Source organism: Malania oleifera, chromosome 1 (genome assembly GCF_029873635.1).
Source record: "Malania oleifera isolate guangnan ecotype guangnan chromosome 1, ASM2987363v1, whole genome shotgun sequence".
In the NCBI taxonomy this organism is placed as follows: domain Eukaryota; kingdom Viridiplantae; phylum Streptophyta; class Magnoliopsida; order Santalales; family Ximeniaceae; genus Malania; species Malania oleifera.
The window spans coordinates 65021124-65037473 of NC_080417.1; the positions used below are offsets into that span (position 1 = coordinate 65021124).

The 16350-nt window shown below is 37.0% G+C and overlaps 1 non-coding gene across 1 annotated transcript; it reads left to right on the plus strand.

Moving 5' to 3' along the window:
• The first annotated feature begins 15581 nt into the window (after positions 1 to 15581).
• LOC131147354 (small nucleolar RNA R71) lies at positions 15582 to 15687 on the plus strand. The gene has a single exon (XR_009134743.1). It is a non-coding gene; the product is annotated as a small nucleolar RNA R71 (small nucleolar RNA).
• Positions 15688 to 16350: the final 663 nt, after the last annotated feature.

Here is a 16350-nt window from a genome sequence, read left to right on the forward strand (position 1 = left end):
GGAAAAGAAAAAAAATTAAATTAAAATTAAAGAAATTAAATTAAATTAAGATAAATTAAATAATTAAATAATTAGTTATTAAATTAAACATTTTTATATTGGAAAAAAAAAACTAATTGAAATAAGGGAAATATATATATATATATATATATATATATATATATACTTATATAGTATGTTAATATAATATATAAATATATTTGTATATATGTATATATATATATATATATATATATATATAATAAGTATAAGATAAGATTTAATATATATATATATATATATATATAAATATATAAAGTATCTAACAGAAGAAAAGTAAAAGAAGAAGAAAGAAGAAAGAAGAAAGAAGAAAGAAGAAGGAAGAAGAAGAAAGAAGAAAGAGAAGAGTTAGAGCTGCACGCCCCCCCCCCTCTGAAAATATTTCCTGCGAGCGCGCCAGCCACCTTCGTCTCCATCTCTCTTCTTCTCTCAATTACTCGGCGGGTTTGCGATGGATCGAGAAATGGAAGGTGCCGTTAGAATCCTGGTTCCGCTGTCAACATTTCTATTGGAGCAGATTTTTCATGGGAATGGCTTAGGCACTGCTCTTGGAGAAAGGTAATTTTTTCCCATTTTCTCAATTTTGCCGTTAATATGTGGTTAAATCAACGAACGGACACCACCACGGGGTCCTAGTCGTCGTTGTCGTCATTTTGAGGTAGGTAATTTTCCAATTGGGATTTTCTAAACCCTACTCCAAAGCGGGAGTGAGATTTGAGAATTTGGCTAAATTTAAGGAGATAATTATTTATTAGGTATTTAAAGGCTTAGGAAGTATTAAATTAATATTTTATTTAGGAATAATTTATTGGAACTAGGAATTTAATTTCAGGGTCCGGGTGAGCGCCGTAGGTATTTTTCGGAGTCCTTGTTGGCGTAGTTCAAGAAACCAAGTAAGGGGAAAATATATATATTAAATCAGAATTTTTATGAATTTAATGGAAAAATAAACTGTGTTATATGTACGTGTATATGTTTCAGTATGAGTAAAATGTCAACTGTTTAAATTATATTTTTTTCAAGTTTAGGGCTGTTTATTAGATATGTATGTGTGAAAATGAACTGATGAAAGTGGAAAAATATTTTTAGAATATTTATGTAAGATATGAAAGGTATTTTTAATATATAAACATTAAATATTGGTTGACTTATTTTACAGGCAGTGTATGAATTTTACTGTTAAATTGTGTGGCATAAGAATCTGTGCAAATATATGTTAAATGTATGAGATGCAGGCTAAGTAAGTAAAACCATGAAAATAAAATATGACATGGAGAATGTTGCCAGTGTGTGTTAATGCAACCATGTAAACAGCTAAAAAATGTTGGGTAAAACAGTTAAAAGTGGTTGGGTAAATGTGAAACAGCTAAAAGTGGCTGGGTAAATGTGTCACAGCTGAAAGTGGCTGGGTAAATGTGTCACAACTGAAAGTGGCTGGTTAAATGTATGACAGCTGAAAAATGCTGGATAAAACAGTTGAAAGATGCTGGGTATGAAATGAAATGAAATGAAAAGGGAAATGAATGAAATGGAAATGAAATGTGAAATGTGAACAATGTGAAATGGGAAAGAGTCACTTAAAGTGAAATACAATGCAATGTTAAGCCATGAATATGAACAGATGTGTATGATTAAATAATGATAGAAAGAATGATGTAATATGATATTAGAAGTATGTATGTACGTAGAACATGTTACGATTGGGCGAGGCGTACCTTTCACCTGAGGGCTTGCTGAGTAAGGTGAGTGCACTAGTAGCTTCAGATGTGGCAGTAGTTGCATAACGCGCTAGGGCAGAGGGAACCTACTTGTATGGGCGGGTAGAATTCCCTATCCTTAGGGCCTTTGCTGGTAAACTATTGTTGAATGCGTGAGTACGAGATTAATTTATCACTTGAGGGCTTACTGAGTAAGGTGAGTGCCTTGGTACGCTTTAAATGCGACCTTTGGGTTACTTAAGTATCAAAGAAGAGGGTTGCTACTTATATGGGCGGGTAATCACCCCTATCCATGGGAAATCTCGTGAGTTAAACATTTGCATGTGTTTGATTAGGATCAGGGAATGATTTCGAAAATTATGTTAATGATTTTCAAATGTTAAATATTATGATATATATAAACTCATGTTGGCCACACACTGCTTTAATATATGGTTTCTTTCCTTACTGAGATGTGTCTCACCCGAATATAAATTTATCTTTTTTTCAGGATTTCATCGTGATCGAGCTTAGAGAGCTCGAGGTTCTATAACATTATTGGGAAATAGTAAAAGAAAATGGTATATTTCTATGTTAATTATGAGATGCAAATATTTATGTTTTACGTCCTTATATTTTAAGTCTATGGAGAAAAGAAAGTTGTGAACATACTGAAATGTTTTGGAGATATATGTAATTATGGAAATGCAGGTGTTGGATGATTTATTATAGATTATAGTTAGAATTAGTAAACTCTGGTATTATGTTATGTGGAGACTATGGTTATGTTTTCCGCTGCGTATATTATGGATTATCAGGGATTTTATCAGGTATAACGCGCCGGGCCCGGGTTTAAGGGTTCGGGGGTTACAATTGGAGTAGGTAAGGTTAGTAAGGAACCTTCCCTTGTGATTGATAATGTGTTATTAGTAGATGGTCTAAAACATAACCTATTAAGTATAAATCAGTTGTATGATAAAGGTTATAGAGTTTCCTTTAAACATGACAAATGCACTGTAGAGAATAAATCTAAAAACAAAATATTGTCTACTACTGATCATTATGAAAATGTCTACACCATTAGCTTTGATAATCTTGCTTCTCAACATGTAACTTGCTTTTCTGCTATAAATGAAGCTAGTTGGCTTTGGCATAGGAGATTAGGACATGCAAACATGGACTTATTATCTAAACTAGTTAAAGGAGAATTAGTTAAGGGATTACCTAAGACAAAATTTGTGAAAGACAAAATATGTGATGCATGTCAACTACAAATAAAATCTAGCTTTAAGAAGAAGAAAGTTATCTCCACCACTAGGCCGCTTCAAATGTTGCACTTAGATCTATTTGGTCCTAATCAAACTTAAAGTCTAGGAGGTATGCCATATGCTTTCGTAATTGTTGACGACTATTCTAGATTCACATGGGTATTGTTTCTTGCACATAAAATGAAGCATGTGAAAATTTTATTAAATTATGTAGAAGAATTCAAAATGAAAAGGGTTATACGATCACAAACATACGAAGTGATAGGGGTAGAGAGTTTCAAAACAAGGGAATGGAAGAATACTGTGACTCACTAGGAGTTTCTCATAATTTTTTGGCACCTAGGACACCACAACAGAATGGAGTAGTTGATAGAAAGAATAGATCCCTACAGGAAATGAGTAGAACAATGCTAAATGAACACAAGTTACCTAAATATTTTTGGGCTGAAGTAGTGAACAATGCTTGCTATGTATTGAATAGAGTACTGATTAGGCCTACTCTTAATAAAACCCCTTATGAATTGTGGAAAGGTCATAGACCTAATATTTCATATTTCTATGTCTTTGGATGTAAATGCTTTGTTCTTAGAGATAATGAACGCCTAGGAAAATTTGATGCAAAATATGGTGAAGGTATCTTTGTAGGTTATGCCTTAGACAATAAAGCCTACAACATGTGTAAAAAAAGAACATTGACCGTTGTAGAATCCATTCATGTAGTATTCGATGAGTCCAATCCATTTTCTAAAAGGTCTGATGAGGATGATTTTGAGATAAAAAAGGAATTAGAAAAATTGTCTATTGAAAATAATTCAGATAAGAACAATAAAGTTAAGGAAACATCTTTTGAAGATAATTAAGTAGAAAGTGAGATTCATAAACTACCCCATAGATCAAATTATAGGTGAACCGTCACGTGAGGTAGCTACATGATCATCGCTTAGAAATTTGGTTAGCCACTTTGCATTCTTGTCATAAGAAAAGCTTAAGAATGTGAGTGAAGTAATTGAGAATGAATCATGGGTGATATCTATGCAACAAGAATTAAATCAATTTAAGAGAAGCAAAGTTTGGACATTAGTTCCTAGACCTAATAATCATATAGTTATTGGAACAAAATGGGTCAACAAGAAAGATGAAAATGGAATAGTGATTAGAAACAAAGCCAGACTAGTAGCTCAAGGATATAACCAGGAGGAAGGCATAGATTTTGAGGAAATATTTGCTCTTGTAGTTAGAATGGAAGCCATTCGGATGTTATTGGCATATGCTACTTTTAAGAACTTCAAATTATATCAAATGGATGTCAAAAGCGCATTTCTAAATGGTTATATAAATAAGGAAGTTTATGTTTAACAACCCCATGACTTGAAAACCACAAATTTCCAAATCATGTCTATAAATTGACTAAAGCCTTGTATGGATTGAAACAAGCTCCTAGAGTTTGGTATGAAATGCTTAGTGGTTTTCTATTAGATAATGGGTTCACTAGAGGGAAGGTTGACACAACACTCTTCATAAAAACTAAAAATGATAACTTGCTCATAGTACAAATATATGTAGATGATATCATTTTTGGAGCAACCAACGAAGAGTTGCATAATGAGTTTGCCAACTGCATGCAAAGTGAATTTGAAATGAGCATGATAAGTGAACTTAACTTCTTTCTAGGACTTCAAATCAAACAGGAAAAACATGAAATTTTTATAAATCAATCAAAATACATTAAAGACTTGCTCAAAAAATTTAACATGGAAGATGGTAAAATTTTAGGAACTCCTATGAGTTCTTCCATAAAATTAGATAAGAATAAGCAAGGTATACTGGTGGATGTTAAGTTCTACCATGGAATGATAGGTAGCCTCTTATACCTTATTGCTAGCAGACCTAATATTATGTTTAGCGTATGCTTGTGTACAAAATTTTAGGCTGCACCTAAAGAGTCACATCTATTAGCAGTTAAAAGAATACTTAGATACCTTATTGGGACTATTGAACTTGGATTATGGTATCCTAAGTACTCTTCTCTTGAGCTTGTTAGTTATTCTAATACTGACTTTGTTGGTAGTAAAGTAGATAGAAAAATCACGAGCAACACTTGTCATTTTTTAGGACAATCATTAGTTTCTTGGTTCTCCAAGAAACAATACTTAGTTGCACTATCCATAATCGAAGCTAAATAAATAGCGGCTGGAGGTTGTTGTGCTCAAACGCTATATATGAAACAATAACTAATGGACTATGGATTGCACTATGAAACTGTTCCTATAAAATGTGATAATACTAGTGCAATAAACATCTTAAAGAACCCCATAGAAATTAGACATCATTTTCTACATGACCATGTGCAAAAAAGGAATGTAACACTTGAGTTTGTGTGCACAGATGAACAATGGGCAGATATTTTCATGAAACCACTTTCGAAGGATAGGTTTATCCAAATTAGACATGAATTAGGCCTGATCCACAGTAGAGAAGTTGGCTAGAGAAATATTAGAATACATAACTAAGGGGGAGAATTGGATGTTAAATATTTATGGATATATGATACATGTTGATGTGCACATGAATTTAAAACTTTAATGAACTGAATTGCTTGTCCGCCTATATAAATGTTGACTGAAATGTTATTGTAGGTTCAACATGAAAATTGCTTTTACAAACTAGCTATAATTTTAGAAAGGGGGAGAGATAAGTTTTTTTTTACAACAAGGAGAGATATTCAAATTTGTATATTTTTTATATACCTTTTTGATTGATGTCAAAAGGGGGAGAGACATTTACTATAGCAAAAAAAAATTTCGAGATCAAAAGAAGAAGAAATATTTTCTAAGAGCAAAAGTAATTTTTAAAGCAACAGGGAGAGAAATGGAAACAAGTGTTTTTGGGCATATTGCAAAATCAACATATTTTAAGTAAGAAAATCTGGAGAGAAGAAATTGTGTAAACTGCTTCATATGTCATATCCTACAACATGTCTGGATTACATTGTTATATTATAAATCATGCATTATTTTAGGGGGAGCCTTGTTAGGCTTAACCCATTTTTGCTCATGTATTTGTCATTATCAAAAAGAGGGAGATTGTTGACTCTATTAGTCCAATCCTGTTTTGATAATGACAAATCACTTAGTATTTTACCTGTGCATAGAGATTTTGAACAGGATCATGACATAGCAAGCACGGATAGTAAGCACGCTATGGAAGCCACGAGGAACACGAACTACATACGACTTGACTCAATCCATGGAAACTGAAGATCAAAAGGATAAAGGCAATCCAAATTTTAAATTGGAATTCGTATTAGGTTTGATTGTATTTGCATAAGTCATAAGATATGATACAAAACTCAAAATGACATATAGATTGACCTTAGGATGCATGTTTTTTATGACATATTCATATGCATTGACCTAGGTTGGATTGAGCTAAATAATAGGCAGCTCGTCGGCGATTCCCCTAGTCTCGTCAATGAATGCTCTGCTCTAGTCGACAAGAAAATACCGAGACCATAAAAATATTAGATAGTCCAATCGTCAACGAATCCCCTGTTCTCGTCGACCAGTGACTAAAGGAAATTCGTCAACTGGTACGGACATTCGTCGATGAGTTCGTGGTGTAGAACGACATTTCAACATAGAAACGGATGAAAATTTATTAATTAAATGATCCAACAGTTGAAAATTGATCAAAAAGTGAGAATACTTATATATATATATATATATATATTCCATCTCTAAACACTAGGTTAACACTTTAGCACAACTTTGGAACGACTTTTGCACAACCTTTGCACACCTTTTACTGACTTTGCCTGCATTCCAAAGCATTCACATCGAGTTTGGGCATTCGTTAATATCAGTTTCAAGATCCAAGTACTTACACTCATATTGTAAAGACCCGGTGAATTATATTAATTAAATAATAGGAGGAGGAGAGGAAAAGAAATTGAAATAGGAAATTCAGTAGGGTCTCGTCGACGAACGGGCTTCTTGGGCTCGTCGATAGGGGCACGTATCTCGTCAACGAGAAGATACCGAGAAGGCAGTTTTTAGACATGAAATTCATCGACAAAGGGTAAGTGTTCATCGACAAAATTCCTACATGGCCTCGTTGACGAAGTAACGTGTCTCGTCGACGAAGACACGTGACTAAGCATTCTATATAAGGCCAAGAAGACCCTTTCTGCGAGAGAAATCCTTTTCTCTCAGTTCTCTCTCTCTCTCTCTCTCTCTTTCTCTCTCTCCTGTACGATTTTTCCCCTTCTCTCTAGAAATTCGGGCTGATTTTTCGTCGATTCAATGACTGTAACGCTCCAACCTAGGTCTGCCAGGGAGCATTGCGTCTCTCCTCCTCCACCTAGACCAGACAACAGGGGGCAGGCCTTATCGAACTAATGACTAGCTCCACAGACCAACACGTGTCATTTTCAGTGTGTTTTGTCCTCACTCACACACTTCCTGAGAAAACTTCCCAGGAGGTCATCCATCCTAAGATTGCTCCAAGTCAAGCACGATACCCCATGGATGAAAGGCTTAAAAGACTAGATGTTACTACCCATATCAATAAGGTGCACCTTTCTTTTCGGGAGCCTTCCCATAAGAACTCCACAATTAAGCGTGCTTGGCTTGGAGCAATCTTGGGATGGGTGATCTCCTAGGAAGTTTTCTCAGGAAGTGTGTGAATGAGGACAAAACACACTGAAAAGGACACGTGTTGGTCTGTGGAGCCAGTCATTAGTTCGATAAGACCCGCCCCCTATTGTTTGGTCCAAGTGGAGGAGGAGAGACGCAGTGCTCGTTGGTATACCCAGGTTGGGGCGTTACAAGATGGTATCAGAGCCAACACCCAGCCGAAAATGTGATGAGATTCACATCGCTTAGGTTTGGAAATGTTGGTTCGCAACGAGGACATTGCATTCTATAAGTGGGGGAGAATGTGATACCCCATGGATGAAAGGTTTAAAATACTAGATGTTCAACAAGGTGTACCTTTCTTTTCGGGAGCCTTCCTATAAGAACTCCACGGTTAAGCGTGCTTGGCTTGGAGCAATCTTGGGATGGGTGACCTCCTGGGTAGTTTTCTCAGGAAGTGTGTGAGTGAGGACAAAACACACTGAAAAGGACACGTGTTGGTCTGTGGAGCCAGTCATTAGTCCGATAATGCCCGCCCCCTGTTGTCTAGTCCAAGTGGAGGAGGAGAGATGCAGTGCTCCCTGGTAGACTCAGGTTGGGGCGTTACAGCCACGCTACTCTTAGGAAGTTGCTCTTCGTTTCTGGTGGAGTAGATCGTTGGTAAGGCTAACTTGGATACCATCCCAAATTAGGGGAAAGTTGGTTTTCCTAGGCTTTTTAATGGATATTTGGTATTTTTGGAATCATAGAAAAGTAGTATTTGGAGAAATGCTGGAGTTCTATTTGGAAAAATGCTATTTTTAGGGTATTGAGCTGAGAACCCACTAGGTGCAGGGCTAGTTATTTTTTGGGCTTTCCAGTAGTTAGGTAAGGGAGTAAACTAAAGCAGTAATTTTCTATGAAACTTATTATTATTTAATAGCAGATTAATTTTTAGAAAACATGTATTATGTATGAGTATATTTGGGAAAATGTATTTGGGAAAATATTGTTGTTACACAGGAATATGTTTTTAGTGTAAAATGTCAAAAAATGTAATTCTAGAACAGATTTCATGTTTTTATTCAGTTTGTGTGGCATGAATATTATTTCACATCTATTGTATTATGTTAAGTCAGATTTACAAAAAGAAAAAACATGTTTACAGTTATTTTCAAGAAAAACATGGATAATACAGGAAATTATGGTTTCAACACTTATGATAAATAATACATATATTCAGTTCAGTATGTATGTAATGCTCGGTGCAAGGCTATAATTTATAGCTAGAGCAAGACCGTAATAATGTACTTTATCTGGCGCAAGGCCGTGTTTACTATGATATGTCAGAATTCAGAAAAATGCTATCAATCTTGTTTTCATGTTAAACTAGTATATATATGTTATCAGAATCCGGATGGTAGTTTAGATCGGTATTCAGGGCACAATACCGTAGCTATTCAATTTAGTTCAAACTGGTGCTACCACCCCTGTCAGTAAAGGGGATGGGAGATGGATAGTAGATGTGGTTTCAGTGTAGTGTTATAGACGTCCTCCTGACAGTCCGGACCAAGGTGGGGCGGGCCCATCATACTTATAGACATATTTGACTTGGCAGTGGTCGGCCAACCATTGTTAGGTCCTGCTTTCGGGCTGCACAACCTGTCGTGGGGGGTAATGCATTACATCAGCTAGCTATCCATCCTGCGTATATTTCAGTATTATTAGTTATAGCAGACAATTTTATAATAACATAAAGTTAGTATGATTTAATATGCATATGTTTACATACCTATTACTCAATTATTATATTACAAATTTTTACCATGCATGTATCACGTACTGTTTATCTATTATAATATGAAAATATTCATGTTGTCACACAACTGTATTTTTTTTATTTCCCTTACTGAGAGGTGTCTCATCCCAGCTTAAAATTATTTCAGGAAACCTAGAGAGACGGGCAGACCAAGCTCCTCGCTATTAAAGGTAGTTTTTATTACCCCGCTAGGAGGGTGAGTTTTTGAGCTAGGATCAGCTGGTTTTTGGTGTATGATTCTAGTTTTATCTTTTGAGGTTGTGAGGATTGTATATATACATTACAGACATAGTAAGGTATTTATAAACTCTGGTATTGTATATTTTGTATGGAATTTATGTTTACTGCTGCTTAGGTGTCCACTGTGTATGACAGGTGTGTCCCTGTTACCCATGGGTTCGGGTCGACTTCGCTATACCATTAGTTATTGGTATCAAGGTATTTAATATGATTGATTATGTAGTAAATCAAGTAGGTTGTTATATTTTGGTATCAGAGCCTAGGTTGCTAGGTTCTATTGTAACGACCCGAAGAATAATGATATTTAAATAATAAAGAGTGAGGGAAATGGAAACAGCAACAGAAGGAGGCAGCTGACTTCGTGTTCGTTGACAACGTTGCACTTTGGGATGCAATGACCTAAGAAAATTTATCAGATTCTCGTCAACGAACACAGGGGATTCATCGACGAGGGTACAAAAGGACCTCGTCGACGAAGACAAGTTTCGTCAACGAAAAGATACCGAGAGACTGTTTTCTAAACCCTGAAATTCATCGACAAGGAGATGGTGTTCATCGACGAACCTTCTTCATGACCTCGTTGATGAGATGACGTGGTCGTCGACGAAGGCCAATGTATAAATAGTATTAAACTTGGATTTTAAGCAGAATTATCAACAAAAAATTTACTTTCTCTCTCCTCTTCAGTTTCTCTCCCTTCTCTCTTCGATTCTAGCCCCGTTAGTCACCAGATTGACGATCTGAGGCCACCACGACGCTCCTGGGGAAGTTCTCTCTAAGTTTGCCGGAGCGGATCGTCGGTGGGACAAAGTTGGATTTCATCCCAGATTCAGGGTAATACCTTTTTGTTGAAATTTGATTTTCCAGCAGTTGTAGGAAATGTTGTAGATGTAGAAATAGTAATATTTTATTCTAGGTTATATGGTTTTTAGGGTGTTGAGTGGAGAACCCTATGGGTGTAAGACCCGTCACAGTAGGGGGATTTTAGCAGAAATTAGGTAAGAGAAATATGCTATACTAGACAATACTAGTATGATTTGAATATGAATTATATGTTTTTACCAGATTATTATTTCACAGCAAGAATTTATACAGTTTATCAAATACATTTAAAATGTTTTAAATTACTGTGTGACATGAGAATATGGATATAATACAGAAACATGTTTTTACAGTATTTTCAGGATTATGTTTTACAGAATATACAGACAGGGAATATGTTTTATAGTATTTTCAAAATACCATGATTATATAGTTTTTAGTACCATGACATACAATTTTACAGTTCATTTCAAAAATACAGTTGATATAAATACAGTTTATCATAACGTCATGGTTAATACAGTTATCACAGAATCATGGTAAAACAAATAGTTGTATATAAAAATGTATTATATAGTATCAGACCTTGATGGACCATTACAAATTACAGAGCACGGTACCATTGCTATATAAAGAATAGAGTGCAACTACCTATTTAGATAATACGTGGTAAGTAAGTAGATCGTTGCCCACGTGTGGACAGGCTCCCCATCAGATATGGGTTGAGGAGGGCTGATCAGACTGATGGAGTATAGTGGTTTAACTTGGTCAGCCAGCCAGGCTAGATCCCGCCTATGGGCCGCACAACCCCATTATGGGGGGTTAAATCATGACATACAGTTATCCATCCAGGGAAGTTTTCAGTTATTATTATATATGTACAGTTTCACAAAAACAGGGAATATACTTATATATTAAAAGTATTATTAATAGAAACCTAAAATACAGATGTGTTAAGCAACATGATAAAAGGTGGTTGGTTATATTACTTGTACTGTATTTACAGATTCAGTTATATATGATTACATAGAAATAGATTTTCATAGTATTGTACTCATTTGCCACACACTAGCAATAACATATTTCATCTTACTGACCGTCGTCTCATCCTATTAAATTTATATTTTTCAGGTGATCAAGTTAGGCGAGCAGATCAGGCTCGCAGATAGAGAAGGTTACAGTTTAGGCCTGTCAGTAGAGTGAGTATTTTAGGAAGGTTACTCAGATGAGGGTATTTTAGGAAATAGTCATATATGTATATTTTGGGAACATTTTAGCACTTTGATTTTGTATATTTTCTTGATTGTGTTTATATAAATTCCGCATCTCGCTGCTTAGGTTGATGGTTTGGTTTAATCTAGTAGGAATCATAACATTATAAATTTCATAATATAAAAAGAAAAAACAGATCTGGAAAATAAATAGCAGGTCGTTACATCTGTAGACTCTAGAATGCAACGAAAACAATACCAGAGCTTAGGATAAAAGAATTTGAGGTCTCATTTTGTAGTCCAGATGCAAGACTTCTGTGATGGTTTAGATGTCTTTCCTGGGGTGATGATTTCAGGAAAGCCATGGTAAACTATTGTTGGGTTGGGTATCTGGGTTGCAGGATTGAACCTTGAATTAAGAATAGGGATAAAAAATCAGTTAAGGATATGATATACAAGTTAGATGATTTGTGTGGGGTATGTTATGGTAATAGGGTCCTAAGCTAAGTTTATTGTCTTTTCAGGATGGACCCTGGAGGTAGTAGTGCCTATGCTAGTGGAAATGAGGGTGTCGGGCCCTCAGGTGTAGTTGGTGGCGACTCAGACGCAGTACTACGCAACGTGGCTCAACAAGTCATGGCTGAAATTGCTAGGAACTCCAAGGAGTAGGGAGGTCCGTTAGCAGGCCACAGTAGTTCAATTGAGAAGTTTATTAAGATAAATCATCTGGCTTTCTCAAAAGGAACTGATCCTGCGGTCGCCGAGCACTGGGTGTAGGAAATTGAAAAGGTGCTGGTAGTACTCTAGTGTATAGAGGAGTAGAGGGTCTTATTTGTTACATATAAACTGACAGGAGAGGCTAAAAGATGGTGGGCGCAGTGAAATTCCTGAAGCAGTAGAGGACAATGCCTATAAAGATGACATGGGATTTGTTTAAGGAAGTATTTTTTGATAGATACTTTTCAGCCTCATCTAGAGAAGCCAAGATAGAGGAGTTTTTGAACCTAAGCAGGGACAGCAGACAATACAGTAGTATGCGGTGAGGTTTATTGAATTATCTCGTTTTGCCCTATACATTATTCTAAATGATACGAAGAAAATAAGACAATTTGAAAGAGGCCTGAAGCGAGAATTACATAAGTAGGTATTAATACTGAAATTGTAAGATTTTGCCGAGCTAGTAGGCAGGGCAGCTATGGTAGAAGTCGGAGAGCAGTTGGAGGCTGAGGAGCAGAAACAGAAAAAAAGATCCACGCCTTCTGGTTCCTAGCAGGGTTCTAGTCGGAGTTTGTGGAAAAGAGGTGGCTACTACAGGGATCGGAGGCAGGAGTCGGAGAGTCGTGGGTTTCAGGGTATGCAGTCATTCTAAGCTTGTCAGACTTATGGGAAGAGGCATCCGGGGGAGTGTCATGCTGGGCAAGGTATTTACTATCGATGTAGGGATCCAGGGCACATGATAAGAGATTGTCAGGCTCAGATTGGAGCTGCTCCCACTCCTAGACCTGCTCAAGGAGGTTATCAGACGCTTCGTGGAGGTCAACAAAGGAATACGACTCTAGTGAGAGTTTATGCTTTGACACCAAGTCATGCTGAGACAGTTGACGATGTGGTGACAAGTATGGTTAGCATGCTTTCATTTAAAGTTATTGTATTGTTTGATTTAGGAGCCACACACTCGTTCGTGTTTATGGAGTGCATTAGATTATGTGGGGCAGAAACACAGTTGTTAGACACCGAACTATCAGTACCTACACCGACTAGGTCAGTAGTAAGGTGTAGTAGGGTGCTTCGAGGCTGTTTAGTTGATATCAAAGGGAAAGTTTTGTCTACTAATTTGATAGTGCTGGACATGCACAAGTTTGATGTAATATTCGGCATGGATTGACTAGTGGCTAACTTTGCCAATATAGATTGCAGGTTGAAAGAAGTGATTTTCAGACCTCCGGGAAGATCATAATTCAGGTTCATAGGGTCGCGAGTGTAATCCCCACCTTAGTTAGTATCAGCCATTTAGGCGAGAAGACTGCTTCTGAGCGGTTGTCAGGGATTCGTGGCCTTTATTAAGGACATGTCAGGGAATGAATTGAAGTTTGCAAATACGCCAATGGTGAAGGAGTTTTTAGATGTCTTTCCAGATGAGCTACCCGGTTTACCTCCTGATCGTGAGGTGGATTTCCCTATCGATCTACTTCCAGGGATAGTGCCGATCTCTTAAGTTCCTTACAGAATTGTGCCAGCAGAATTGGGAGAGCTTAAAGATCAATTGCAAGATTTGTTGGATAAGGGATTTATACAACCTAGTGTATCTCCATGGGGAGCTCTAGTATTATTTGTAAAGAAGAAAGACGGAACCATGAGGATGTGTACAGATTACAGGGAAATTGATAAGGTAACAATCAAGAACAAGTATCCTCTACCCCGTATAAATGATTTATTTGATCAGCTCCAGGGTACACGGGTTTACTCCAAGATTGATCTCAGATCAAGTTATCATCAAGTAAAGGTAAGGGCAGAAGATATATCAAAAACAACCTTTCAGACCAGGTATGGGCATTATGAGTTTCTTGCTATGCCTTTTGGTCTGATGAATGCTCCTACAATATTCATGGATTTGATGAATAGAATCTTCCACCAATATTTAGACCACTTTGTCATGGTTTTCATTGATTATATATTGGTCTATTCGAGGAGTTATGAGACGCATGAGGCACATTTGAGATAGGTTCTTCAGACACTTAGAGAGAAGAAGTTGTACGCCAAGTTTAGAAAGTGTGAATGTTGGCTCAAGAAGGTTGCGTTTTTGGGGCACGTTATCTCAGGGGATGAAATTTTTGTGGATCCTAGCAAGATTGATGCAGTGGTGAATTGGGCTAAACCGAGGAACGTCTAGGAAATCAGGAGTTTCTTGGGGCTGGCTAGTTATTACCGTTGTTTTGTTAAGGGATTCTCAGAATTATCAGGGCCTCTGACACGACTTACTAGGAAGAATGTTAGGTTTGAGTGGGATGACAACTGTGAATAGAGCTTCCAGGAACTGAAACAAAGGCTTGTCACGGTACCGGTGTTGATCATCCTGTCAAGGGGTGAGGGTTATATTATCTACAGTGATGCGTCCATGAAAAGACTCGACTGTGTATTGATGCAGCATGGTAGGGTTGTAGCTTATGCTTCCAGGCAGCTAAAAGAATATGAAAATAACTACCCTACCTACGATCTAGAATTAGTTGCAGTAGTACACACATTAAAGATTTGGAGGCATTACCTGTATGGCGAGTGGTGCGAGATATTCTCCAACCACAAAAGTTTAAAGTACTTTTTTACTCAGAAGGAACTGAATATGAGGCAGAGAAGGTGGTTGGAAATTATTAAAGATTTTTATTGTACTATCAATTACCACACAGGGAAAGTAAACGTGGTAGCTGATGCGTTAAGCAGGAACATTGTGGAACCAGCACTAGTAGCTATGGAGGTTCAGTTCCCGATCCTGATGGATCTGGAAAGACTTGGTATAGAATTAATCGATAGTGATTCTCAAGCATTTATTGCCAACTTAATGGTGTAGCCTACATTATAGGAAAGAATAAAAGTTGCTCAAGAAGAGGACCCATAATTAGTAGGAGTAATAGCTAGAGTACGTGATGGTTAGAGAGAGGAGTTTAGTATTTCAGATGACGGGGCTTTGCGATTCCGTTCTAGATTATGCGTTCCCGCTGATGCTGATTTTAGGAGGACCATCCTAGAGGAGGCTCACAAATCTTTATACACAGTTCATCTCGATAGCACGAAAATGTACAGAGATCTGCGGGAATTTTATCGGTGGAGTGGCATGAAGAAAGAGATTACTAATATATAGCTTAGTGTTTTCCTGGTGGACTTGTTGATGTGGGCATTTGTGAATAAGGTCCCTAAAGCGCTCCTATGTCTCAAAAAATTGTTCCCCATCTAATTGGGAGAAACTAGTGACTGCCTTCCTAAGCTAGTTAGTCTTCCCAATAGGAAAGTACTTTTTCCAGAATTCGTATTACATAGTGGCCTAGTTGGTTATCGAGTTCAGCTCTAAGGAATTCATCCATTGGTTTTGTCCTTCAGAGAGAACGAAAGTAGCCTTAAACGGAAGGCATCGTTACCAAAGTGAGGTATACGGATGGTGGAACAAATTTCAAGAAACTCATTGCTTGTATGAATTTTTAGTCTAATTCCCAAAGAAGTTGGGAAGCATCAAGATAGTAGAGGTCTTGATTTCAAATTGCACCACCTCAACATCCCGAAATTGATGCAGGACGATAAGGTGTATGCATTGGGTGTGAAGTAGTCTCTAAGAGGCTAAAGAGGTTGCTCCTTCACCGCAGGTTGACGGGGAGCAAGAGGTTTCAGATTTTGGTAAGTGGGAACTAGTCGAGGTTCGGCCAAGAATTTAAGTTTAGAGGACTCAGCTAACTTGGGACTAGAGGTAGACTTCCTAATTGACCCATGTGATCTCAATCTCAGGGTCTATAGGCACTAAATCGGGATCCAAAGAGCGCAAACCCAACATATACAAGTTCACCACCCAATCAAGACTTCAAATATCCGAAAAAAAAAATTATAAAAAAAGAAAATAAAGAAAAACAAAACACGTTGTACACTGCACTAGAAATTGGC